We start from the raw sequence: 26,601 nt of genomic DNA, 5'->3' as shown, positions 1-26,601 counted from the left end.
GGAACGTGATTTTAACTAGGGGGGGGAGATGTGAGGCCGCACTGGCCACCAATGATGGGGGATTCGGAACGTGATTTTAACTAGGGGGGGGGAGATGTGAGGCCGCACTGGCCACCAATGATGGGGTATTCGGAACGTGATTTTAACTAGGGGGGGGGGAGAGGTGAGGCCGCACTGGCCACCAATGAGTTAAAAACAGGGGGGGGAGGGAGGGTCTGCCCCCTGCTGCCTAGCAGCATCTGCCAGGCAGCAGGGGGCAGTCATGTACACAGTTCTTTTAGTATATTCTAACTTGAAGCGTCCCCATCACCATGGGAACGCCTCTGTGTTAGAATATACTGTCGGATGTGAGTTTTAACGAAGTGAAAAATCAGATCTGAAAAAAACGTATGCAAACGGATCCGTTCTGAACGGATGCAAGCGTTTGCATTATAGGAGCGGATCTGTCTGTACAGACACCAGACGGATCCGCTCCGAACGCAAGTGTGAAAGTAGCCTCATCTCTACTCAGCCATTTCCCTTCCCGGCGCCTCCCTCCCTTGCCTGATTGACTTTCGCCTGCATCATAAACCCTGGCAAATATACAAAAACTTTATGCTATGGTAAAATGCATTACTCACATAACAATATATACCTTAAAGGGGTTCTCTAGGCTTTTAATATTGATGACCTATCCTCTATTCTGCTATGTCTATGGCAAAGCAGCAGTGTTTAGGAAGAGAGACGGAAGACTGCACGTGCACACTGCGCACTCCTTCTTTTCATACAGCTGATCGGTGGGGGTTCCGGGTGTCGGACCCCCGCCGATCGGATATTGATGACCTATCCTGAGGATAGGTAATCAATATTAAAAGCCCGAAAAACCCCTTTAACCCTTAAGGCCTCTTTCAGACGGGCGTTGCGGGAAAATGTGCGGGTGCGTTACGGGAACACCCGTGATTTTTCCACGCGAGAGCAAAACATTGTAATGCGTTTTGCACATGTTTGGTACCCAAACCCGAACTTCTTCACAGAAGTTCGGGCTTGGGATCGGTGTTCTGTAGATTGAATTATTTTCCCTTATAACATGGTTATAAGGGAAAATAATAGCATTCTGAATACAGAATGCATAGTAAAACATCGCTGGAGGGGTTAAAAAAATAATAATAATAATTTAACTCACCTTAGTCCACTTGCGTAGCCCGGCATCTCCTTCTGTCTTCATCTGATCTCTGTGCAGCAACAGGACCTGTGGTGACGTCATTCCGGTCATCACATGATCCATCACCATGGTAAAAGATCAAGTGATGGATCATGTGATGACCGAAGTGACGTCACCACAGGTCCTATTGCTGCACAGAGATCAGATGAAGACAGAAGGAGATGCCGGGCTACGCGATCAAGTGGACTAAGGTTAATTTTTTAAATATTTTTTTTAACCCCTCCAGCGATGTTTTACTATGCATTCTGTATTCAGAATGCTATTATTTTCCCTTTATAACCATGTTATAAGGGAAAATAATAATGATCGGGTCTCCATCCCGATCGTCTCCTAGCAACCGTGCGTGAAAATCGCACCGCATCCGCACTTGCTTGCGGATGCTTGCGATTTTCACGCAACCCCATTCACTTCTATGGGGCCTGCGTTGTGTGAAAAACGCAGAATATAGAACATGCTGCGATTTTCACGCAACGCACAAGTGATGCGTGAAAATCACCGCTCATGTGAACAGCCCCATAGAAATGAATGGGTTGGTATTCAGTGCGGGTGCAATGCGTTCAACTCACGCATCGCATCCACGCGGAATACCCGCCCGTGTGAAAGGGGCCTTAATAAATCAGACCATAGAGATAGTGCCCTCCTCAATGTGCATTTCGGCTGGATAGCCTTGGTCTCAGGGCTATCCAGACAGGGACGGCCTTTGGGGTGTGCGAGCTGTGCGGCCGCCCAGGGCGCCATGGCAACAGGGGCGCCCGGCGGCCGACACAGCTCGCAGTCGGTCTCTTACAGAAGGTCAGCCCAAGATTGTGTGAGGCGGGCCTGGCGAGCTGAGCTGATGCAGCTGCCAGGTCAGGTTCCGGAGCGTGGAGGAGGAGCTTAGGGGCGCAGTCGCAGCGTCCAAGTACTGCGCCTTCACAGAGAGCCACGAAAGGATCCGCTCAATGTGTGACGGCGGGTGCTGGTGCTCTGCAGACAGGGAGGGAGCAGAAGACTTCAAATAGTGAGTACCTGTACTTATTATTATTTATTTATTTTACCAAATATCTTTCATTAAATGGGGGCAGGGGATTGGATAAGGGTGACACTGGGTATGATTAAGCGGCAGGGGACTGGCTTTGGTTGACACTGGCTATGATTAAGGAGGGCAGGGTCTAATTGAGGGGGCAGGGGACTGGGTAAGGGTGACACTGGGTATGATTAAGAAGGGCAGGGGACTGGATAAGGGTGACACTGGGCATGATTAAGGGGCAGGGGACTGGCTTACCCATAGCCAGTCTCCTGCCCCCCTTAATCATACCCAGTGTCACCTTTACCCAGTCCCCTGCCCCCCTTAATCATACCCAGTGTCACCTTTACCCAGTCCCCTACCCAGGGACTGGCTATGGGTGACACTGTGTATGATTAAGGGGGGCAGGGTCTAATTGAGGGGGCAGCGGACTGGGTAAGGGTGACACTGGGTATGATTAACCACCTCAGCTCCCCTAGCTTAAACCCCCTTAATGACCATACCACTTTTTACAATTCTGCACTACACTACTTGCACGGTTTATTGCTCGGTCATACAACTTACCACCCAAATAAATTTTACCTCCTTTTCTTCTCACTAATAGAGCTTTCTTTTGGTGGTATTTTATTGCTGCTGACATTTTTACTTTTTTTGTTATTAATCGAAATTGACCGAATTTTTTGCAAAAAAATGACTTTTACTTTCAGTTGTACAATTTTTCAAATAAAATAATATTTCTATATAAATTTTTCTCTAAATTTATTGTTCTACATGTCTTTGATAAAAAAAATGCAATAAGTGTATATTTATTGGTTTGCGCAAAAGTTATAGCGTTTACAAACTATGGTACAAAAATGTGAATTTCCGCATTTTGAAGCAGCTCTGACTTTCTGAGCACCTGTCATGTTTCCTGAGGTTCTACAATGTCCAGACAGTAGAAACACCCCACAAATGACCCCATTTCGGAAAGTAGACACCCTAAGGTATTCGCTGATGGGCATAGTGAGTTCATAGAAGTTTTTAAGTTTTTATTTTTTGTCACAAGTTAGCGGAAAATGATTTTTTTTTTTTCTTACAAAGTTTCATATTCCACTAACTTGTGACAAAAAATAAAAACTTCCATGAACTCACTATGCCCATCATGAAATACCTTGGGGTGTCTTCTTTCCAAAATGGGGTCACTTGTGGGGTATTTTTACTGCCCTGACATTTTAGGGGACCTAAAGCGTGAGTCTGGAATCCAAATGCCTAAAAAATGCCCTGTGAAATCCTAAATGTGCTCTTTAGAATTTGGGCCCCTTTGGGCACCTAGGCTGCAAAAAAGTGTCACACATGTCGTATCGCAGTACTGAGAAGAAGTTGGGCAATGTGTTTTGGGGTGTATTTTTACATATACCCATGCTGGGTGAGAGAAATATCTCTCTAAAAGTCAACTTTTCCCATTTTTTTTATACAAAGTTGTCATTTTAGAGAGATATTTCTCTCCCCCAGCATGGGTATATGTAAAAAGATACTCCAAAACACATTGCCCAACTTCTCCTGAGTACGGCGATACCACATGTGTGACACTTTTTTGCAGCCTAGTTGCGCAAAGGGGCCCAAATTCCAATGAGAATCTTTTAGGAGGGCATTTGGATTCCAGACTTCTTCTCACGCTTTAGGGCCCCTAAAATGCCAGGGCAGTATAAATACCCCACATGTGACCCCATTTTGGAAAGAAGACACCCCAAGGTAATCCGTGAGGGGCATGGCGAGTTCATCAAATATATATTTTTTGGCACAAGTTAGCGGAAATAGATTTTTTGTTTTTGTTTTTTCTCACAAAGTCTCCCTTTCCGCTAACTTGTGACAAAAAGTTCAATCTTTCATGGACTCAATATGCCCCTCAGCGAATACCTTGGGGTGTCTACTTTCCAAAATCGGGTCATTTGTGGGGTGTGTTTACTGTTCTGGCATTTTGGGTGGGGCTAAATTATGAGCAACCCTGTAAAGCCTAAAGGTACTCATTGGACTTTCGGCCCCTTTGTGCACCTAGGCTGCAAAAAAGTGTCACACATGTGGTATCGCCGTACTCAGGAGAAGTAGGGCAATGTGTTTTGGGGTGTATTTTTACATATACCCATGCTGGGTGAGAGAAATATCTCTGTAAAATGACAACTTTGTATAAAAAAATGGGAAAAGTTGTCTTTTACAGAGATATTTATCTCACACAGTATGGGTATATATATAAAAAAATACACCCCAAAACACATTGCCGTACGGCGATACCACATGTGTGACACTTTTTTGCAGCCTAGGTGCGCAAAGGGGCCCAAATTCCAATGAGAATCTATACGATTTCACAGGGCATTTTTTATGCATTTGGATTCCAAACTTCTTCTCACGCTTTAGGGCCCCTAAAATGCAAGAGCAGTATAAATACCCCACAAGTGACCCCATTTTGTAAAGAAGACACCCCAAGGTATTCCGTGAGGGGCATGGCGAGTTCCTAGAATTATTATTTTTTTTGGCACAAGTTAGCGGAAAATGATTTATTTTATTTATTTTTTATTTATTTTTTCTCTTACAAAGTCTCATATTCCACTAACTTGTGACAAAAAATAAAATTTTACATGAACTCGCCATGCCCCTCACAAAATACCTTGGGGTGTCTTCTTTCCAAAATGGGGTCACATGTGGGGTATTTATACTGCCCTGGCATTTTAGGGGCCCTAAAGCGTGAGAAGAAGTCTGGAATATAAATGTCTAAAAAATTTTACGCATTTGGATTCCGTGAGGGGTATGGTGAGTTCATGTGAGATTTTATTTTTTGTCACAAGTTATTGGAATATGAGACTTTGTAAGAAAAAAATTAAAACAAAAATAAATTTCCGCTAACTTGTGACAAAAAAAAATAAAAATCTTGAACTCGCCATGCCCCTCAAAAGTGATCTTTTTATAGCGCCGCAGCGATTTTACGGTGTTTTTGCAGTGATCAGAAAAAAAAAAATTCTGTCACTGCGGTGGGGCGGCCTGATCGGGCGAACACTGCATTTTTTGTAGAGCCTATAGAACATGTCCTATTCTTGTCCTCATTTTCTATATAGTTCTGGCAATGTGCGGATCCACAAAACACATACGGACGTCTGAATGGAGCCTTACAGGGGGGTGATCAATGACAGGGGGGTGATCAGGGAGTCTATATGGGGTGATCAGGGAGTCTATATGGGGTGATCAGGGGTTAATAAGGGGTTAATAAGTGACAGGGGGGTGGGGTGTAGTGTAGTTTGGTGCTACTTACAGAGCTGCCTGTGTCCTCTGGTGGTCGATCCAAGCCAAAGGGACCACCAGAGGACCAGGTAGCAGGTAATATTAGACACTGTTAACAAAACAGTGTCTAATATACCTTTTTGGGGTTAAAAAAATCGCATCTACAGCCTGCCAGCGAATGATCGCCGCTGGCAGGCTGTAGATCCACTAGTTTACCTCCGGTTCCTGTGAACGCGCACTCCTGTGTGCGCGCGTTCACAGTAAATCTCGCGTCTCGCGAGAGGACGCATCGGCGCGTCCAGGAGGAATAACAGGGCCGCCGCCAGGACGCAATCCTGCGTTCGGCGGTCCTGAGGTGGTTAAGAAGGGCAGGGGACTGGGCAAAGGTGACAGGGTATGATTAAGGGGGGCAGGAGACTGGCTATAAGTGACACTGGGTATGATTGTACTTGTTTGCACTTGCACTTAAATTATCTGTAATTAAAAAAAAAAGGTTTGTTGCAAAGATTGTTTTCCTCTTTGTGTATGTTTAGGTGAACTGGGGGAGGGGGAGGGTGCCACAAGATTAGCTCGCACAGGGCGCCTGAACACCTAAGGCCTGCCCTGTATCCAGACGAAATGTGTCAGGGCAGACACTGCAGCCATTTGCTGAAGTTGAACCTTGCAAACTTTATGTTCTGTTCACCCCCTGCATACACTCTTCACATAATACTGGTAATACTGAGAGGTCTCTTCTCCATTTTAGCCTTAGAACAGAAAATAGGGAGAATTACCATATCTGCTAAGAAGCAAACCTCTCTATTAACAGTATTTTATGTGCTGAATGTATACAGGGGATGGTCAGAACAGGAAGTGTGTAAGGTGCAGCTTCAGCCAGTACCTGTACTGCAGCAAGTGACAGCCATTTTTCTATTTCTTGTGAAATAATTAACAGCCTTGATATATTAAATGTCCAGAATAGATTTCTTCTTTCTAAAGGTACTTTCACACTTGAGGCAGAGGATTCCGTCAGGCAATCCGGAAGCAAACTGATGGCATTTGTCAGACGGATCCGGATCCGTCTGACAAATGCATTGAAATACCGGATCAGTCTCTCCAGTGTCATCCGGAAAAACGGATCCGGTATAATTATTATTTTTTTCATTTTTAAAGGTCTGCGCATGTGCAGACCGGAAAGCCGTCTCCGTTTTGCCGGAACACTTAGTGCCGGATCCGGCATTAATACACTTCAATGTAAATTAATGCCGGCAAGTGTTCAGCATGTTTGGCCAAAGAGAAAACTGCAGCATGCTCCGGTATTTTCTCTGTCCAAAAAACGTAAGAGGGACTGAACTGATGCATCCTGGACGGAATGCTCTCCATTCAGAATGCATTAGGATAAGACAGAACTCAATACCGGAAAACAAGAACGCTGGTGTGAAAGTACCCTTAATTTGAGCTTTTTTTTTTGGTGTGGGGGGGGGGGGGGAGGTTAATCAAGACCATTCTGCCATGCAGTTCTTGCATTTTCTTAAAATATTGTTTTAAATCATGTATTTCAGGCCTAGGATTCGAAATCTAATAGAGAAGAAAAACCCTTTGTGACTGTTGATGTATTTATATCCATCAACCAACGTGGCTACATTCTTGTCCTTACATGACTGCACGTACTGGATTACATCCTTTTGACAGATATGCAAATTTAATTGCTAAGTGAGTACATCATGCTGTCCTTGTGACACAGCAAATTTCCCATTTAATTTACAGATCGTTATGAACGATCAGTTTATCATAGATTTTTTTAAGAGTTAAAGTACAAATGCATTGAATTACTGAATGTAAGTGATGTGTAAAACCACATGTGCACAAATCGCATTAGCATCGATTAAAACATTGAAGACCAGATACTTTTTGTTTTTTCATCTTGTGCAAAAACAGAGTAATAGGAGGAAGACCTTTAACCCCTTAAGGACACAGCCTTTTTACACCTTAGGACCAGGCCATTTTTTGAAAATCTGACCAGAGTCCCTTTAAGTGCTGATAACTTTAAAACGCTTTGACTTATCCAGGCTGTTCTGAGATTGTTTTTTCGTCACATATTGTACTTCATGACACTGGTAAAATGAAGCCAAAAAAATTATTTTTTTTGCACCAAAAAATACCTAATTTAACAAAAAATTTGGAAAAATTTGCAAATTTCAAAGTTTCAGTTTCTCTACTTCTGTAATACATAGTAATACCCCAAAAAATTGTGATGACTTTACATTTCCCATATGTCTACTTCTTGTTAGAATTGATTTGGGAATGATATTTTATTTTTTGGGGATGTTATAAGGCTTAGAAGTTTAGAAGCAAATCTTGAAATTTTTCAGAAATTTACAAAAACTCAATTTTTAGGGACCAGTTCAGGTCTCAAGTCACTTTGCGAGGCTTACATTATAGAAACCACCCAAATGACCCCATCTAAGAAACTACACCCCTCAAGGTATTCAAAACTGATTTTGCATACGTTGTTAACCCTTTAGGTGTTGCACAAGAGTTATTGGCAAATGGGGAGGAAATTTGAGAATTTCATTTTTTTGTCTAATTTTTCATTTTAACCCATTTTTTCCACTAACAAATCAAGGGTTAACAGCCAAACAAGACTGTATCTTTATTGCCCTGACTCTGCCGTTTACAGAAACACCCAATATGTGGCCGTAAACTACTGTACGGCCACACAGCGGGGCGTAGAGTGAAAGGTGCGCCGTATGGTTTTTGGAGGGCTGATTTTTATGGACTGGTTTATTTACACCATGTCCCATTTGAAGCCCCCTGATGCACCCCTAGAGGAGAAACTCCCTAAAAGTGACCCCATCTAAGAAACTACACCCCTCAAGCTATTCAAAACTGATTTTACATACATCGTTAACCCTTTAGGTGTTGCACAGGAGTTATTGGCAAATGGCGATGAAATTTGAGAATTTCATATTGTTCTGTACTGTATTTTACTTACACTGAACAGATCTATGCTTTTAGCACAGATCTGTTCAGCACCATGGACAGCAGGACGCCTGAGAGGCGTCCTGTTGCCATGGGAACCTTCCCCGTCTGCTCAGAACTGCGCAGACGGGGAAGGGTAAGCACAGGGCTGAGGGGGGCTCTCTGGGGGCTCTCTCCCTCCCCATCGGGGGGCTGCAAAGGCACAGAAGCCCCCCGATGGGAGAGGGAGGGAGCTCCCTGCGCTGTTAACCTTTTCCATACAGCGGTCCGTACGGACCGCTGTATGGAAAGGGTTAACGGCTGACATCGCATCGCAGATGTCAGCCGTTTATACCAGGGTGCCAGCAATGTGCTGGCACCCTGGTATCCCCACTAGAAACCAACGATTATACAAGGGGAGGCGGGCGGGGGATCGCGATCCCGCCTGCCGCACCGCCCGCCTCCCGCACCGCCCACACTGCCCGCAACCCTCCCCCTGCACCTCCCACCGGGCTAAAATCACTCGGGGGGTGCAGGGGGAGGGATACAGATCTATTTTAGGAATACTAAAGTTTCTGATCCCCGCGGTCAGGGACCGCAGGGATCAGAAACTGCAGAAATCGCAGCAAACCGCAGGTCTGAATTGACCTGCGGTTTGCCGCGATCGCCGACATGGGGGGGTCACGGGACCCCCCCGCGCATTTAGCCTAGGTGCCTGCTCGATGATTTGAGCAGGCACCGGGTTCCGATCACTGCCGGCCGGGCGGCAGTGATCGGAACAACACATGACGTACCGGTACGTCATGTGTCCTTAAGTACCAGGACATCATGACGTACCGGTACGTCATGTGTCCTTAAGAGGTTAAAGAACATGTAGTAATCCATTGTTGTCCCAGAAAAAAGTGTGTGTGTGTACGTGTATATATATATATATATATATATATATATATATATATACAGTACAGACCAAAAGTTTGGACACACCTTCTCATTCAAAGAGTTTTCTTTATTTTCATGACTATGAAGGCATCAAAACTATGAATTAACACATGTGGAATTATAAACATAACAAACAAGTGTGAAACAACTGAAAATATGTCATATTCTAGGTTCTACAAAGTAGCCACCTTTTGCTTTGATTACTGCTTTGCACACTCTTGGCATTCTCTTGATGAGCTTCAAGAGGTAGTCCCCTGAAATGGTCTTCCAACAGTCTTGAAGGAGTTCCCAGAGATGCTTAGCACTTGTTGGCCCTTTTGCCTTCACTCTGGGGTCCAGCTCACCCCAAACCATCTCGATTGGGTTCAGGTCCAGTGACTGTGGAGGCCAGGTCATCTGGCGCAGCACCCCATCACTCTCCTTCATGGTCAAATAGCCCTTACTTTCGAAGTTTTCCCAATTTTTCGGCTGACTGACTGACCTTCACTTCTTAAAGTAATGATGGCCACTCGTTTTTCTTTACTTAGCTGCTTTTTTCTTGCCATAATACAAATTGTAGCAGTCTATTTAGTAGGACTATCAGCTGTGTATCCACCTGACTTCTCCTCAACGCAACTGATGGTCCCAACCCCATTTATAAGGCAAGAAATCCCACTTATTAAACCTGACAGGGCACACCTGTGAAGTGAAAACCATTTCAGGGGACTACCTCTTGAAGCTCATCAAGAGAATGCCAAGAGTGTGCAAAGCAGTAATCAAAGCAAAAGGTGGCTACTTTGAAGAACCTAGAATATGACATATTTTCAGTTGTTTCACACTTGTTTGTTATGTATATAATTCCACATGTGTTAATTCATAGTTTTGATGCCTTGAGTGTGAATCTACAATTTTCATTGTCATGAAAATAAAGAAAACTCTTTGAATGAGAAGGTGTGTCCAAACTTTTGGTCTGTACTGTATATATATAGTACACTACGAGTACAATTAAAGGGGTTATGCAAATTTTAAAAGATCCCCTCCTTGCATGGATTATACTTATCTGCTCCCCTGCACCCGCGTAGCTCCGGATCCCTGCACGGCCGCCGCAGAATCCCCCCGTTGCGAGGATCAAAACATCTGGTGATGGGGGAAGCAACCAATAGCAGGCCACAACGGCAATGAGCCCTTGAGGCTGGTAAAGTTAAAAAAGTAAGTAATTGGCAATAGGCGAGGGCTGAGAGCGTGCCAGTGCATCCATAGACCTCTTACCTCGGCTCTGTAGGACATGGCGTAACAGGGATTGATGATCCATGTAACCCTAGAAGGAATTATTTAGTCATACAGGCCAGAAAATGATTATGAAATAATGACAGAATAGGGCTATGAAAAGCAAATGATTTAAAGAGTCATTATCCCAGAAGCCCTGAAAATGTGGAGACTGTCTCAAGTGTGTGGAATGTACTTGGTGATGTAGCCATAGAAAATGGAGGATGTTCTAATTGATTATATACAGTATTATAAATTTAGAGGTGATGCCAACATTGTAGATTTATAACAGTAGGCAAAGCCAGGTATGCCCATGCTTCTTAATCAGACTGGACAGTGAGCCCCTCCAAATAAAGTCCCTAGACCTCAAGGTCGAGAACACCAGCAGTGTCTGCAATAGCCCAGGGGCCTAGGCAGGTTGTCCATTTTAGGGCACTGATTCATCTAAAGCAAGACAACAGGGTTTGTATTTGTACAAGATGCTCTCCTTGGTATTAGCATTCATTGCAAATACACCAAATGATTTGGGGGTATTTCCACCTTTCCTCTTTGTACATTTGCAGTTCACAAGAGATTTTTCTAGTTGGAAGAAATGAAATATGCATTGGGCTAATACCTAGGCAAGGATGAACATGAAATGGTTGAAGATCGCATGAAGTTGGTAGTCCATCTAATGTCTATGTCCCCTAAATGTTTTAATAGGACAATCAAGAGATTATGATCTTTCTCTTGGGGGATTTTTAAATAGAGTATTAACATCAAGATTGGAATAGTAGCATATCTCATCACAAGTCATTTGACATGGCAGATATATTACAAATATAGTACAAGGTATAATGAAATAGCAATTAGGAATGCGCAATTATCAACCTACTATTGTTTTTTGTTTTTTTTAATTAAGTAATTTTTTATTAGCATTTTTTAATAATAATACAAACATAAGGCCCCAACCCCCACATACCCTCCCCCCACAAACCATCATTGCGATGCCCTCCATCTTCCATAGCTTCAACATTCGGTTACACCAGTACATCCGCATAAAAAATTTTCACAGGCACAAGCCCCATCCCTACAACAATCCCACAAAATCTTGAGAGAAAATTTGTGATCTTATAATCAGAGTTGGAACATACATTTGTTATCGGCCATAACCTCCCCACATTACATTACATATCGTAGAAGCATTCCATGTCTTCTATGAGGAATCGCCAATCACCAAGCCATATATGTACAATGAGCCATAGTACCCTCACACTAATCCCAGACGGTATCTCTGAAGTTCCCTGGACGCCAGCCCGGGGGCATCAATCCAAGGAGTCCAGAGCTTTTCAAATTTGGCCATGGCACCCCTCTTCCCATAGACCCCTCGTTCCAGATTAAGTAACCAATTAATCTTGGCTATATATTCGGTTTTACTAGGACTACCCTCATCCAACCAGTGTTGAGCAATCAGCTTACGAGCCATATACAACATTCTGGCCACTGCTATCTTCCTGGGCTCAGTGATTGGCAAGTCCTCCACATACCCCAATACACAGACAAATGGCGTCACATCCAGCGTAACTTCATACAGAGAATTAATAAGATGCAGCACTGCGCGCCAAAAACCTTCCAGTGCCGAGCACGACCACAGCATGTGCAGCATACCCGCATCCTCCCCACATCGCGGGCATTTGGAGTCCAACCGAAGTCCAATATTAAACAGAAACTGAGGAGTTCTATAAACCCTATGAATTAGATATAAGTGCGACAGCCTATGGGCCTCGCTGAGAGAGAGCTGCGGAATCCTCTCCAATATCTCCTGCCACTGGGTTTCCTCTAACGGCCCCATCTCCGCTTCCCATTTTGTCCTACTATTAATCGGGTGGTCTTGCAGAAATAGATCCAGCAAGGACTGATAGAGCAAAGAAATAACTCCAGAGGAGGAATCCCTCTTCTCTATAAACGCAATAATCTTGTTTTGGAGTACAGTGCTCAACATATCGTCGTCCTGGTCAGCCCGGAAGGCATGGCGCAGCTGCAAGTACCTATAGAAATCAGAGGATGGCAATACTATTGATTTATTTTAATGGTAAAATATACAATGATTTGAAAAAATTACACCCAGTTTTTGTTTTTTGTTAACTCCTCAATGTAATGGCTCAGCCCACTCCTTATGCAGTGGGTGCTGGCTGTTTAGCCATCAAGACCCTGGGATTTTTCATTTTTGTTTTTCACTCCCTGTCTTCCCAGATCCATGACTTTTTTCAATTTTCCGTTCACATATTCGTATGATATTGCTGGACAAACTGTACTTTCTAATGGCACCATTTAATGTCACATACGATGTAGCGTGAAGCTGGAAAAAAAAATTGTAAATGGGATGGAATTGGGAAAAAGAAAAAAAACGATTCCCCCATAATTTAATAGGTTTCGTTTTTACGATGTTCCCCATGTGGTAAAACTGACCTGTTACCTTCATTGTCCGGGAAATTTCAGCGATACTACATTTTATCTAATGTATCTTGCTGGAAAAAAAAACTTCATTCTTTCTGTGCATTACCATATTCTTAACTTTTTTACAGTTACATCTATGGGGCTATGTGTTATTTTTTGCGATTGGGGGGTGTCTGTAGTTTTTATTAATACCAGAGTTTGTTTTTTCTATCACTTTTTATGGGGTTTTCTTGGGAGGTGAAGTGACAAATGTGACGGACTGAACCGTCACTGGGGCTGCTGGAGAAGCCTGAGGGCCAGCCTCCTTCCTACAGACTATGGAGACCCCCTAAGACCTTTTGGGGTTACAAGGAACTATGAACCCTGATTTATGTGTGTAATTTATATGCCACATATTTCCTATTGCCCATTAAAAAGGCATGGTGTGGATTCAGCAACACAAAAAGGGTTAACTCTGCACTGAGACTCCCACTGATTATGTTAGTGATGGGATTAAGATAGTTGATTATAATAGCAGCCGACTCCTAGATGAGTAGATCACCCTATGATACACTCAGGAGATAATCCCATCACATGTGTCTCCTCTCTACCTATTCATTCATTATGCAGGGGGTGAAGATGTCTTTTTGCATGTTGTTCATCGTTGATTGCGTCAGAGACAATGCCATTGTGTTTGTTAATTGCGTCACAGACAATGCCATTGTGTTTGTTGAATAGGGTTAGTTTTTGTGTTTAAACTGTAAAGGATTGGCTGCTATGTCATGTCCTCAGTTACCAACCAGGTCCACGGGGGTGGTACCCTTGTTAGAAAATGTGTATATAAGTCAATGGTTGTGTGTTCAATGAAGAGTTCCTGTTTTACCCTTCATCATGTTGAGGCTGGTGTTTGGGTAACTGATCGACACTGGGGATTGCTATACACTGAAGATTTGCTATACTCCCCTGTCTATAACTACTAGCTCTTCTAAGAGCTGTTCCTTTGGAAGGGGGGGCGACAACGGTTCCATACCTGATGGGAATTTTAAATCAGTTTGGCCAAATTTCTGGCTTCAGGGTGAACTGGATGAAATCGGTGCTGCTCCCAATCGGCGTTGAAACTGGGAGAACGGAAATTAATGTAAAAATACTAAAACCCACAGAATCGTTGGAATATCTTGGAATAAAAATGAGTGCGAGGATCCAGGAGTATATAGAACTCAATATCTCCCCTTTGCTCAAAAGGGTTAAAAATAAAATAAGTACTTGGCAAAAATTACTGATAAGACAGGCAGATCGAATTGCCATTATCAAGATGATTTTGTTGCCGCAGATCCTTTATGTTACATCCTCCTGCCCTGTGTGCCTTTAATTTTGCCTTTATACATGTATGACACGAGAAAAGAAATAGGATAGGGATAGATTCCTGATATTTAATGATAATTGCGTAACAAATGCATGTGTATATTTAGGAAATACCATTGCCTATGTTCGTTTTGATTATTGTCTATTTTCATGTTTTCTTGAATTTTTATATGCTGAAAGGAAAAAATAAAAATATTCTAACACTGGAGCCTGGAGCCTTGTCGTAGGTCCAGGGTGGGTAGAAGACGGTGAGACCTCAGCCAAGTTTCGTCGGTTCGTGGGGTCTGCAGTGCTTACGGTGTCAAGTGGAGTGCTTGGAGTCCTCGGGAAGCGCTAGGAGCATCCATCGACGGAGGTACCCGGTCAGGGTGCCAGGAGATCCGTTACAACAAACAATCAGCTAATCTGCCATTTTGATATTTTTTCAGTTACGGCATTCACCGTATGGGATAAATAAATGTATAGTTTATTAATTTGGTCATTTTAGGACATGGCAATGCTAATGATCATTATTTTTTATTGTTTGTTTATTTTTTATTATAGGGAAATTGTGGTGATTAGAATTTTTCTATATTTTTTATTTATTTTGTACTGTTAAAAATGTTGTTACTTTTTACACTTACATTAAGTCCCCTCAGAAGACTTGCGATCGTTAAATCTCTTGTCCCATAGACCACAATAAATTACCTTTGTAACATATGGGAGTTAAATTAAGTTCTTGTGGGGCCCAGAGAGACCAAGGGTACCATAAATGAATGGCTTCCTCAATCTCAGTGCTGGAAAGCCATTCGGGCCCTGGAAAAGCAATGCTCCCGAGGAAAGCCCTCTCAGCCCCCGTGGTCGCAATTAGTTAAATGTCTATGATCAGCATTTTTGCCTATTACAGACATTAGCCCCAGGTGGTTATGCCACCCTCAGCAATGCGGAGCGGGCACCATCTTTAAAGACAGATATGGTGGAGGTCGGGAAGGGGTTACCCACCTGCAGTGGCTGGAATCAGATATACACTACAGATGTAAAGGGAGAATATTAATCACCAATATTTATGCAAATATCGATAATTAACATTCATAAATGGGAGGAGCCGTCTATTGATGACTCCGCCCATTTATGCCTTTATATAATAATAATACTTTACCTTCGCTATGCTTTACACTGATCGCTACACTAGCTGCATGCGCCTTACTAGACTAACTATCGCCAATATAACTACATGCCACACAGATAGTTATAAACCAAACACAGTATTTATTAATACTAAACAATACACTATGCACACAGCGCACTAACAATACAGCACTAAATATACAATCCTAAACTACACTACACATTCCCAATTCCACCCATCAACTAACTATACAGTTCACACATACAATATTAACAGCCCACTCATCTAGTTCTATACTATCCCTATGGGGTACGCCAAGGGTTAATGGTGGCCTTACAGGGGTGTAAGCCGACCACAAACACAAAGGGCTAACAATGGGGATAATATCAGAACTGTACAGCAATGCAGGGGCTAAATACCCTGCAAGTGTACAGTGAGGGGGGGGGGGGGGGGGTGTGGCAGGGTTTAAGCAGGGGTTACCACCAGGGGTTAATCAGGGTAGGGAAAGGGTATATCAGGGGTTTCAGGGGCAAGGGTAGCCAGGGTGCACAGTAGGCAGGGACCAGGGTCCATCAGGGGTTCACAGGGACCAGGGTAACTACCAGGGGTAATGCCTGGCAGGGAAAGGGTTAATCGTTGGTGGGATAGGGGTTGAATCAGGGCCCAAGGTGTAAATCAGGGAAATAAAGAAGTTACAGGACCAGGGGTGATATGTGAGGGGTAGGTAGGGGCTACACAGGTATACTTAGGCCTTTTCCAGGTGGTCATCATGGAGCTGCTCTCTCCCATGCGTCTCTGATTCTAGTCTGGTTGCAAGAGGCCGCACCTCTGCTCTGTTTGGGGCTTTATAGCCCAAAACCAGCCCCCCTCCTCCTTCCTCAGGGATGTGACATCATAGTGTCACTGTGACGTATGCCTGCCTACAATCCCCAGAGTCCTCCCCCCCCCTAGTCCCAAAAATGCTGGGAGTAGGGGCATGGAGTTTTAGCCATGGGCAGAGGTGTGGAAAAACAGGTTCTTGATGTCTCTGGTTAGAAAGTCCCCTCACAAACGGTGCCAAAGAGTCTGATTGCTTTGGGCCTGAACAAAAGGGGACTAGATGCTAATCAGCTGTTATCCTACAGGCTATCAGCACAAGTTTTTCTCTAAACAACTCTGTGGATAAGAGTTGGAATTGGATATATCACATCTATAAACACATACACATACAAAACTGGGGGTATGAATGGGCAGCAATAAGCCAACATACATACTGTCATGCTGACATAAGTGTATATACATAGACTCGTGTGCAAATACATACACACATATCTATATATACACACACCCTCGCATATATCTGGGGCATCACATACAGGGGACATGCATATGTCCCCACTTGCCATACAGGGCCAATATATACACGGTCATACAGGAAATATATACTAACTATAAGGGGACACATATAAGGGGGCACATATATATACTAATATAAGGGGGATTATAAGGGGGCACAGCTTCCAGGGACCACATATTTCCCACAGGGGCCACCATGAGCCCCTGGGGATCACCATGGGCAGACGTGCGCAGATGCTGGGCACATCTGCGCACATCACCCCATGATGCGGTGGTTAATATATGCATATATATACCATACATGCCCGCACGTGTTTGCAGGCATGCATGGATATATATGCATACGTCTCAACCCTTCCTCAACAATCCCCCTGTTGTCGGACTATATAATACGACAATATATTGGGGGAACGGGTTGAGATATATTTGCCCCCCCTTCAACCCCATCCTTGGTGGAAGTTCAGGAAGAACTGTAGTGCACACTGATCTTTAGGTACTTAAACATCCCTCATCCAGCTTCCTCCGACCTGCCCTTCACGGTAACCTACTCCTCCGTCCACAGGATACACCGTACCACACACCCACAGTCTCTCGGTTATTCTGCCGATCTTCAAGTATCTTCGGCCCCCCCAATTCTGGAGTGGGTTCACCCTTACAGTCTTTAACTGGCCTTTCTTTAACAGTCTCTTGGTGTCGGCCACCCCCACTTTGGAGTGACCACACCCCCACAGTCTCTCGGTAATTCTGCCGATCTTCAGGTATCTTCGTCCCCCCCAATTCTGGAGCGGGTTCACCCTTACAGTCTTTAACTGGCCTTTCTTTAACAGTCTCTTGGTGTCGGCCACCCCCACTTTGGAGTGGCCACACCCCCACAGTCTCTCGGTAGTTCTGCCGATCTTCAGGTATGGCCCGCCTCCAAGGCATCTGGAGCGGGTTCACCCTCACAGTCTCAGTCCCAACTTTCTTCTATCCAACGTCTGTTTCCATCTTGATGGGTGCGGTTCTCCCGTGGACAGATTAATAGGTCTTTACAAGGCAGGTCAGACTCTTAAGCGGTGATGTCATAGTACCTAAATTCTACTGCGGAACACCTCCGCCACACTACACATCCAGCCCTTCCCTTAAGAACTTCACCGTTCCAGGGTTCAAGGTGGCAAATGAATGATGCCTGTCCCTATCGGGACCTAACCTTATCCCCATTCACACAAAACACATGTCACATCTCTCCCAACACCACCAAAATCATTATATGTATGTATACCCATAGAGACTCATGCAACCTGGCATATCTCTACACCTCCAAAGACACAGGTAGGTCGCAGACCCCTGTGTCAATGGGAAACGACTATAGGATGCAAATGTGTACAGCCAAATATAGGCTGTCACACATTTGCACCTAGAGTGTCCATGGGTACACAATCAACCGACAAACAAAATCTATAAATACAATGCGCTATGGGATTTCAGGGTAGTACAAGTTATACGTCCCGAACCCTCATAGGAAACAAAGTGTGTCCATACGATATTTGGCTACAGGAACATTGTTTGAGTTATGTCCTGAGCCTCCTCCTCCGGATAGTTCTGTAAAGTTCTGTCTGGTTCTGGTGTATTTGGTCAATAAGTCCCTTGACCCTCCGCTTACGATGACCAGAACCAGAAGAAGTTTCACTGGGTGAAACAAGTGATAATAAGTTCTTCCACCCGAACGTCTCCCAAGTCTTCCTCCAGAGCCTTAAATAATGCTCCCGCTGGATTGTGGCAGTCTTCCATCTCTAGAACACCTCTAGGCAGAGATCGCTTAGTTGCCAAAATCCAGTGGGATCCTCTGGAGCTTCACAACAGTGTCAGGGGGAATAGCTGGCCTCTTCTGTGGCATCTCCTGGGTTTTTCTTCCGCTCCATATAAAATCACACCTATGGCAGAAGAAAACACCAGGCGCTCCCAGGAGAATTTCTCCCCTAACAGTGCAATTAAATGTGAAAATTTCCAGCACCAATACCTTTGACCCATGGGTAGAGAAAGCTATTGGGCTGCCCTTTGTCTCACAGGGCTCCTCATTATCCCAACACTGGTGTCTGAACACCCTACCTTCAGAGGATTGCGTCCTCTGCTACACATCCCTCTGCACCAACAGATAAGGATGGTCACCTTACTAGGTTAGGATAACTGGAGTACTGTGGACAAAGCACCATCTTGTCATTGATGGCACCGCATCCCTGTCCACTCATGTGTACCCAGGCGGATTTCCCCCTGTGATCCCATCTTGTGGAGGCCCGCAGAACCAATGGCATAGTCATGCCCTGGCTCCCCAGGACCCCACAACACAAGAACACAGTACACACTCTGCTGCCAAACACTCTGCGTCCAATCCCTATCAGAGCTGTGCTGCCTGCTCGGACTAGAATCAAGTGCGCAGCACAACATTACACCAATGTTGTCTGTCCGCCCCAGTCCCCAGCGCAACACAGCCCTACCGAAAACCTTGAGCAAAACAGTGTTACCCGTATCGATCTGAGACCCTGGTTGCCCAGAATAATATCACATCATCCTTTGTGTGCTGCATGGAGAAGGTCCTTATGCCTTCTCCCGACCAGCAGTTTTTCCCGTGTGATATTATCTGCTCGCGAACCTATACGTTCTCGATCCACAGTATAACACTGTTCCACTCCAAGGGGACACAGAATGAAACAAAGACAGCAGACGGGACTTACAACACTACATAAATCAGCATGGTAGAACACATCCGTAGACAAGGACTACCACCATCAACATCAAGAAAAACTTACAAACAGATAACAAAAACACACAACATGGACATACACAGGGAACAAACGGTGTAACAAATAGTACAGGGGTGTCAAATGTTGCCTAGCCTAGCTTGGCCACTCTGACCCCTTAGCAGCCGGTGATGCTGCCGAGAGGTAACCCCGTTATGGCCAGGCTGACTAGACCCCACTGCACAATTTGTTACCTGGCTGATACTGTTGGACACATTGCAATTACTTGCACAAGGGCAATTCCTTGCAATGTGTCCTTTGTTCCCACACCTGAAACACGTGACTTGGTTTCCTGTCCTGTGTGTTTTGCAGTGTCTCGCTATGTGACCTAGGCCACCACATGCAAAACATCTGATGTTTGCTCTGCATGGCCCAGGTCCATCTACACTGCAGCCATGCTCCCTTCTCCTGAATTGTACCATCCTCAGGGACGCACTCTTCACCACAGTTCTTTTTCCCAAAGTCAGGGAAAAATCTCTGTTAGTCTGGACCGGCTTGACCTGATGATTAGACCGGTCACAGACTACTCTCCCCCCTTGTGGCCCTGCACAGGGCAACGTTTTGGGAGATTCCGACCCTGGCTTTACGGAAAAAGAAAGGGCCGTCACCAACTTGGTGATAACTTGTTGCATGCCAGACATTAGCTGGGACCTTACAGCAACCTCAGCCTTCAATTTGGCTACCGTCACGTCAGTAGAGGCAGTCCGCTCCTTGAAGGCCTTGACCTCAGTATAAGACTGAGTCAACTTAGCCTCAATTTCCTCCTTCTGCCTCTGCAGCTCTACTAACTGTGACTCTATATTAGCCACCTGCGCATCTCGGTCAACAGTAGACTGCACATTCTCTGCCAGCTGTGCCCGCAATGCCGAAACCTGGTCCGAATTACTGGCACAGCACTGGCAGTGAATGGCCGGAGGAATTGTCTCTGTTGACTGAGACACCAGCGCCACTTCCTTTGGCTTACAGATGCTAGCCTCAAACGTATGAACGAGTTTGGCCAGCATCTGAAGCCGTTTGGTGGCCTTGTTCAACACCATCCGTTTGTTCACACAAAGCTTGTCATAACTACAAGCCTGTGCCAACAAATCGGACCACAGCATTTCTGCTGACTTGTATGTAGTGGGGAGGATGGGGTTAAATGTGCTGTGTCTGCTCAAGTGTTGCAGTGTGGGGAAGTCCATACTCACCGTTTGCTGAGCGTCCATCTTCTCCCTCGCAATCACTTGAGCGATGCAGTGACCGTGCAAAGCAAATAGCAAAATATTAATTCACAGAACAGATTATAGATTCTCTGCTAAAGATTTTGATCTGCGCTTGGTGCTGTAAGGAAGAGTCGCGTTACCTGTCTGAATTATCAGGTCCTAGACGCTCAGACCGCTGACCACGTCTCTCTTGCCTGACAATTCACAGGATGACCGACCTCTAACCTCAAAACCAAACACAGATTTCAAAATCTAAGCAGTGGGCCTGACTCGCCAATGTAAAGGGAGAATATTAATCACCAATATTTATGCAAATATCGATAATTAACATTCATAAATGGGAGGAGCCGTCTATTGATGACTCCGCCCATTTATGCCTTTATATAATAATAATAATAATACTTTACCTTCGCTATGCTTTACACTGATCGCTACACTAGCTGCATGCGCCTTACTAGACTAACTATCGCCAATATAACTACACGCCACACAGATAGTTATAAACCAAACACAGCATTTATTAATACTAAACAATACACTATGCACACAGCGCACTAACAATACAGCACTAAATATACAATCCTAAACTACACTACACATTCCCAATTCCACCCATCAACTAACTATACAGTTCACACATACAATATTAACAGCCCACCCATCTAGTTCTATACTATCCCTATGGGGTACGCCGAGGGTTAATGGTGGCCTTACAGGGGTGTAAGCTGACCACAAACACAAAGGGTTAACAATGGGGATAATATCAGAACTGTACAGCAATGCAGGGGCTAAATACCCTGCAAGTGTACAGTGAGGGGGGGTGTGTGGCAGGGTTTAAGCAGGGGTTACCACCAGGGGTTAATCAGGGTAGGGAAAGGGTATATCAGGGGTTTCAGGGGCAAGGGTAGCCAGGGTGCACAGTAGGCAGGTACCAGGGTCCATCAGGGGTTCACAGGGACCAGGGTAACTACCAGGGGTAATGCCTGGCAGGGAAAGGGTTAATCGTTGGTGGGATAGGGGTTGAATCAGGGCCCAAGGTGCACATCAGGGAAATATAGGGGTTACAGGACCAGGGGTGATATGTGAGGGGTAGGTAGGGGCTACACAGGTATACTTAGGCCTTTTCCAGGTGGTCATCATGGAGCTGCTCTCTCCCATGCGTCTCTGATTCTAGTCTGGTTGCAAGAGGCCGCACCTCTCCTCTGTTTGGGGCTTTATAGCCCAAAACTAGCCCCCCTCCTCCTTCCTGCATGTGGCTGCAAAATGCTCTGTGCAGCTGCTGTTCTGTACCACCACATTCTTTACGGCTGAATAAAGACCTTTAAAAGGGTTCTCCGGCCCAAAGTTAAAATTTATTTTTGCACATAACCGGTGGAGGGGAGATTATTTTAAGAATACTTACCCTCCGCTGCGCTGATGTTTCCACGATCCTCTTCACGGTCATTTGACCGATTCTGCAGCACTTCCAGGGCTTCTGTTCCCTCGCCATCTTCATCTCTTCTGTAGGAGAAGGTGCGTCATAGCTGACATCACCACCACGCTAGTGTGCATGCGCCAGGACCACCAGCCATCTTCTCAGTGTACAGGCTTCTGTGTGACCCTGTACTGAATCATGCACAGAGCAATGTAAGCACTGTGTATGAGTCACAGCATAGCGATCAGCCTCTGTGTTGTCGCTATGCTGTGCATGTCACTTGGGTGGCACTGTGGATGTCACTTGGGAGCTACTGTGGATATTACTGTTATGGGGGCACTGTGGATGTCACTGTTATGTGAGCTCAGTATGAAACATGACAGGGGGGGGGGGGGCGCTGTGGAGTTCACTATGATGGGGAGTGCTGTGGATGTCACTGTTATGGGAGCGCTGTGGATGTCAATGTTATGTGAGTTCAGTTTTGAAACGACTATGATCGCCCCACTCCATGTGTCGGCCAGATTTTCTAGGTTGACCGCGGCTTACCTGACCCGAACTGACTGGATCATAGTAATTTATGATACAGCCAGTCTTTTTCTGACAACGGGACCATTTTTGTGTACTCACCTCATCATGTGTACATACCCCATGATCAGATAAGAAACTGTCTGTATCATATATTACATTTTTCCTGTAACACAGCAAGACTTACCAGCAAAACAAACCTCAATATGTATTACCCTGATTCTGCCTAAGGTCCGCAAAAATGGGGTCCGTAGGTCCGTGATCTGTGACCGTTTTTTCGTCCGTGGGTCTTCCTTGATTTTTGGAGGATCCACGGATCCAGGCGTTTTGGTGTCCGCCTGGCCGTGCGGAGCCAAACGGATCTGTCCTGAATTACAATGCAAGTCAATGGGGACGGATCCGTTTGACGTTGACACAATATGGTGCAATTGCTAACTGATCCGTCCCCCATTGACTTTCAATGTAAAGTCAGGAGTCCCTTTTATACCATCGGATCAGAGTTTTCTCCAATCCGATGGTATATTTTAACTTGAAGCGTCCCCATCACCATGGGAACGCCTCTATGTTAGAATATACCATCGGATTTGAGTTAGATCGTGAAACTCAGATCCGACAGTATATTCTAACACAGAGGTGTTCCCATGGTAATGGGGACGCTTCAGGTTAGAATATACTAAAAGAACTGTGTACATGACTTCCCCCTCCCCCCCGTATTTAACTCATTGGTGGCCAGTGTGGCCCCCCTCCCTCCCCTGTATTTAACTCATTGGTGGCCAGTGCGGCCGGCCCTCCCTCCCTCCCTTGTATTTAAGACATTGGTGGCCAGTGCGGCCGGCCCCTCTCCCTCCCTCCCTTGTATTTAAGACATTGGTGGCCAGTGCGGCCGGCCCCCCTCCCTCCCTTGTATTTAAGACATTGGTGGCCAGTGCGGCCGGCCCCCCCTCCCTTCCTTGTATTTAACACATTGGTGGCCAGTGCGGCCGTCCCCCCCCTCCCTCCCCCCTAATTAAAATGACCGACCCCCCATCATTTGTGGCAGCGGAGAGTTCCGATCAGAGTCCCAGTTTAATCGCTGGGACTCCGATCGGTAACCATGGCAACCAGGATGCTACTGCAGTCCTGGTTGCCATGGTTACTTAGCAATTTTTAGAAGCATTATACTTACCTGCGAGCTGCGATGTCTGTGACCGGCCGGGCGCTCCTCCTACTGGTAAGTGACAGGTCTGTGCTATAAGTAATGCGCCGCACAGACCTTTCACTTACCAGTAGGAGGAGCGCCCGGCCGGTCACAGACATCGCAGCTCGCAGGTAAGTATAATGCTTCTAAAAATTGCTAAGTAACCATGGCAACCAGGACTGCAGTAGCGTCCTGGTTCCATGGCTACCGATCGGAGCCCCAGCGATTCAACTGGGACTCCGATCGGAACTCTCCGCTGCCACCAATGATAGGGGGGAAGATTTTAATTAGGAGCGGGAGGGAGGGGGGCCCACTGGCCACCAATGAATGGACAGTAATACAGGGGAGGGAGGGGGGGCCCACTGGCCACCAATGAATCTACAGTATTACAGGGGAGGGAGGGGGGCCCACTGGCCACCAATGAATGGACAGTAATACAGGGGAGGGAGGGGGGGGCCCACTGGCCACCAATGAATTTAAAACTGGGGAGGGAGGGGGGTCTGCCCCCTCCTGCCTGGCAGCACATGATCTCTTACAGGGGGCTATGATACGCACAATTAACCCCTCAGGTGCAGCACCTGAGGGGTTAATTGTGCGGATCACAGCCCCCTGTAAGAGATCGGGTGCTGCCAGGCAGCAGGGGGCAGTCATGTACACAGTTCAAAGTATATTCTAACTAGAAGCGTCCCCATCACTATGGGAACGCCTCTGTGTTAGAATATACTGTCGAATCTGAGTTTTCACTAAGTGAAAACTCAGCTCTGAAAAAGCTTTTATGCAGACGGATCTGCGGATCCGTCTGTGTGAAAGTAGACTACGGCCACGGACCACGGACGCGGATGCCAATCTTGTGTGCATCCGTGTTTTTTCACGGACCCATTGACTTGAATGGGTCAGTGAACCGTTGTCCGTCAAAAAAATAGGACAGGTCCTATTTTTTTGACGGACAGGAAACACGGATCACGGATGCAGCTGCAAAACGGTGCATTTTCCGATTTTTCCACGGACCATTGAAAGTCAATGGGTCCGTGAGAAAAAACGGAAAACGGCACAACGGCCACGGATGCACACAACGGTCGTGTGCATGAGGCCTTATACGGAAACACCCCATATGTGGTCCTAAATCTCTTCATGGACACACGACATTGCTGATAAGGAAAGGAGCACAATGTTGTTTTTGAAGGGCAGATTGTGCTGGAATTGTTTTTGGGTGCTGTGTCAGATTTAAAGAGAACCTGAGGTACCCCTACAAAGGAAACCCACAAGAAGTCCCTATTTTGGAAACTACACCCCTCAAGGAATTGAACAGCAATATTCATGCGCTTCTTCAGATATATTGTGATCAAGGTGTAAGTGATAGTCTGTCCTCATATGCTGAAGTACTGAACACTGAGCTACAAACACACTGGGTTACAAAATGTGATCCTTTTGTTATTACTCACGGCCGTTTTGTTCGTCTCAGTTGCTTACAACCCGTGGTAGCGATATCTGACCGCAGCAGCTCAAGTGAAGTTCATGCAGTTCCTAAAGGATAAGCAGAATAAATCCAGATAAAAGTTCATAAATAGGTTTCTGTTCACAGTATTCACAATTTGCCACCACCAGACGCGTTTCGTAACAGTGTTCCTCAGTGGTATAAAACAATCCATTCTTTTTTAATAAAAAGTTATATTTTGTGACACCATATACCAACATAATATTTTTATTTTTCCACCAAAGTTGCTGTGTGAGGGCTTGTTTTTTTGCTGGACAGGCTGTAGTTTTTATTGGTAACATTTTGGGATACATCTAAATGTTTTTGGAAGGTAAGGTGACAAAAACAGCAATTTCATAATTGTTTTTTAAAAAAATTCACAGCCCTCACCACGCAGGATTAGTAGCATTATTATTTTATAGATCTGGTCGTTACAGATGCGGCGATACCAATTACCGGTATGTGTAGTTTATTTAACTTTTTTCATTTTTTTATTGATTACAAATGAGCGTATATGGGAAAAAGCTATTTTTTTTAAAAAAAATTTATTTATGTAATTCCTTTTTTTAACTTTTTTTTTTATTGGTCAAGTTCCACTTATTTTTTCAAGATCCTGTGGGGCTGATGTTGTACTGAGCACCACAATATTCATGTATTGCAGTGTACAGTACTCTCAGTTTTACACTGCCTTTGTAAGGTGTATGGTTGTCATGGTAACCATTGGGACGCTGCCATCGCAGCAAAGTGACCAATGGGGGAGAAAGGGAGCTCCCTCCCTCTGTTGACCCCTTACATCAGAAGTCACTACCAACTGCTGCATGTAAGGGGTTTAACGGCAGTGATCAGTGCCAGCACTGATCTCAGCCATTACAACAACGTGTCAGCTGTATGTTAAAGCATGCTGGCTTCTCCTGTGTCTCTGCTCTCGGTGTCACAGCCTCAGTTAACAGTCCGGGCATAATTACATGCAATTTGCGTGAAAGGGTTAATGACCACTGTAAAAAAAAAAAAAAAATACTGATTAGTTGTTTGACTTCAAACAAGATTGTCCTTTTCCAAACATATATTTAAATGAGTTCTTCCGGGTTTTTATATTGATGCCCTATCTTTAGATTTGTGGGGGTCCATCTCTTTGCGCTAGAGCTGGTTACTACAGCACTGCTCCCATTGAAGTGAATGGCAGTATTGATGCAGTAACTAGCTCCCTCCACTACACAGAGGACAGAGCTCTG

At 45.1% G+C, this 26,601-nt stretch overlaps 1 long non-coding RNA gene across 1 annotated transcript; it reads right to left on the bottom strand.

Moving 5' to 3' along the window:
- Positions 1-12,028: 12,028 nt before the first annotated feature.
- On the bottom strand, positions 12,029-25,600 carry LOC121001069. Its single transcript, XR_005778965.1, has 3 exons — positions 25,589-25,600; positions 20,528-20,530; positions 12,029-12,173 (listed from the first exon to the last, which is right to left on the bottom strand). It is a non-coding gene; the product is annotated as an uncharacterized LOC121001069 (long non-coding RNA).
- Between the last annotated feature and the right edge of the window lie 1,001 nt (positions 25,601-26,601).

This window comes from Bufo bufo, chromosome 5, assembly GCF_905171765.1.
Source record: "Bufo bufo chromosome 5, aBufBuf1.1, whole genome shotgun sequence".
NCBI lineage: Eukaryota > Metazoa > Chordata > Amphibia > Anura > Bufonidae > Bufo > Bufo bufo.
This window is presented reverse-complemented; position numbering and strand designations above follow the sequence as displayed.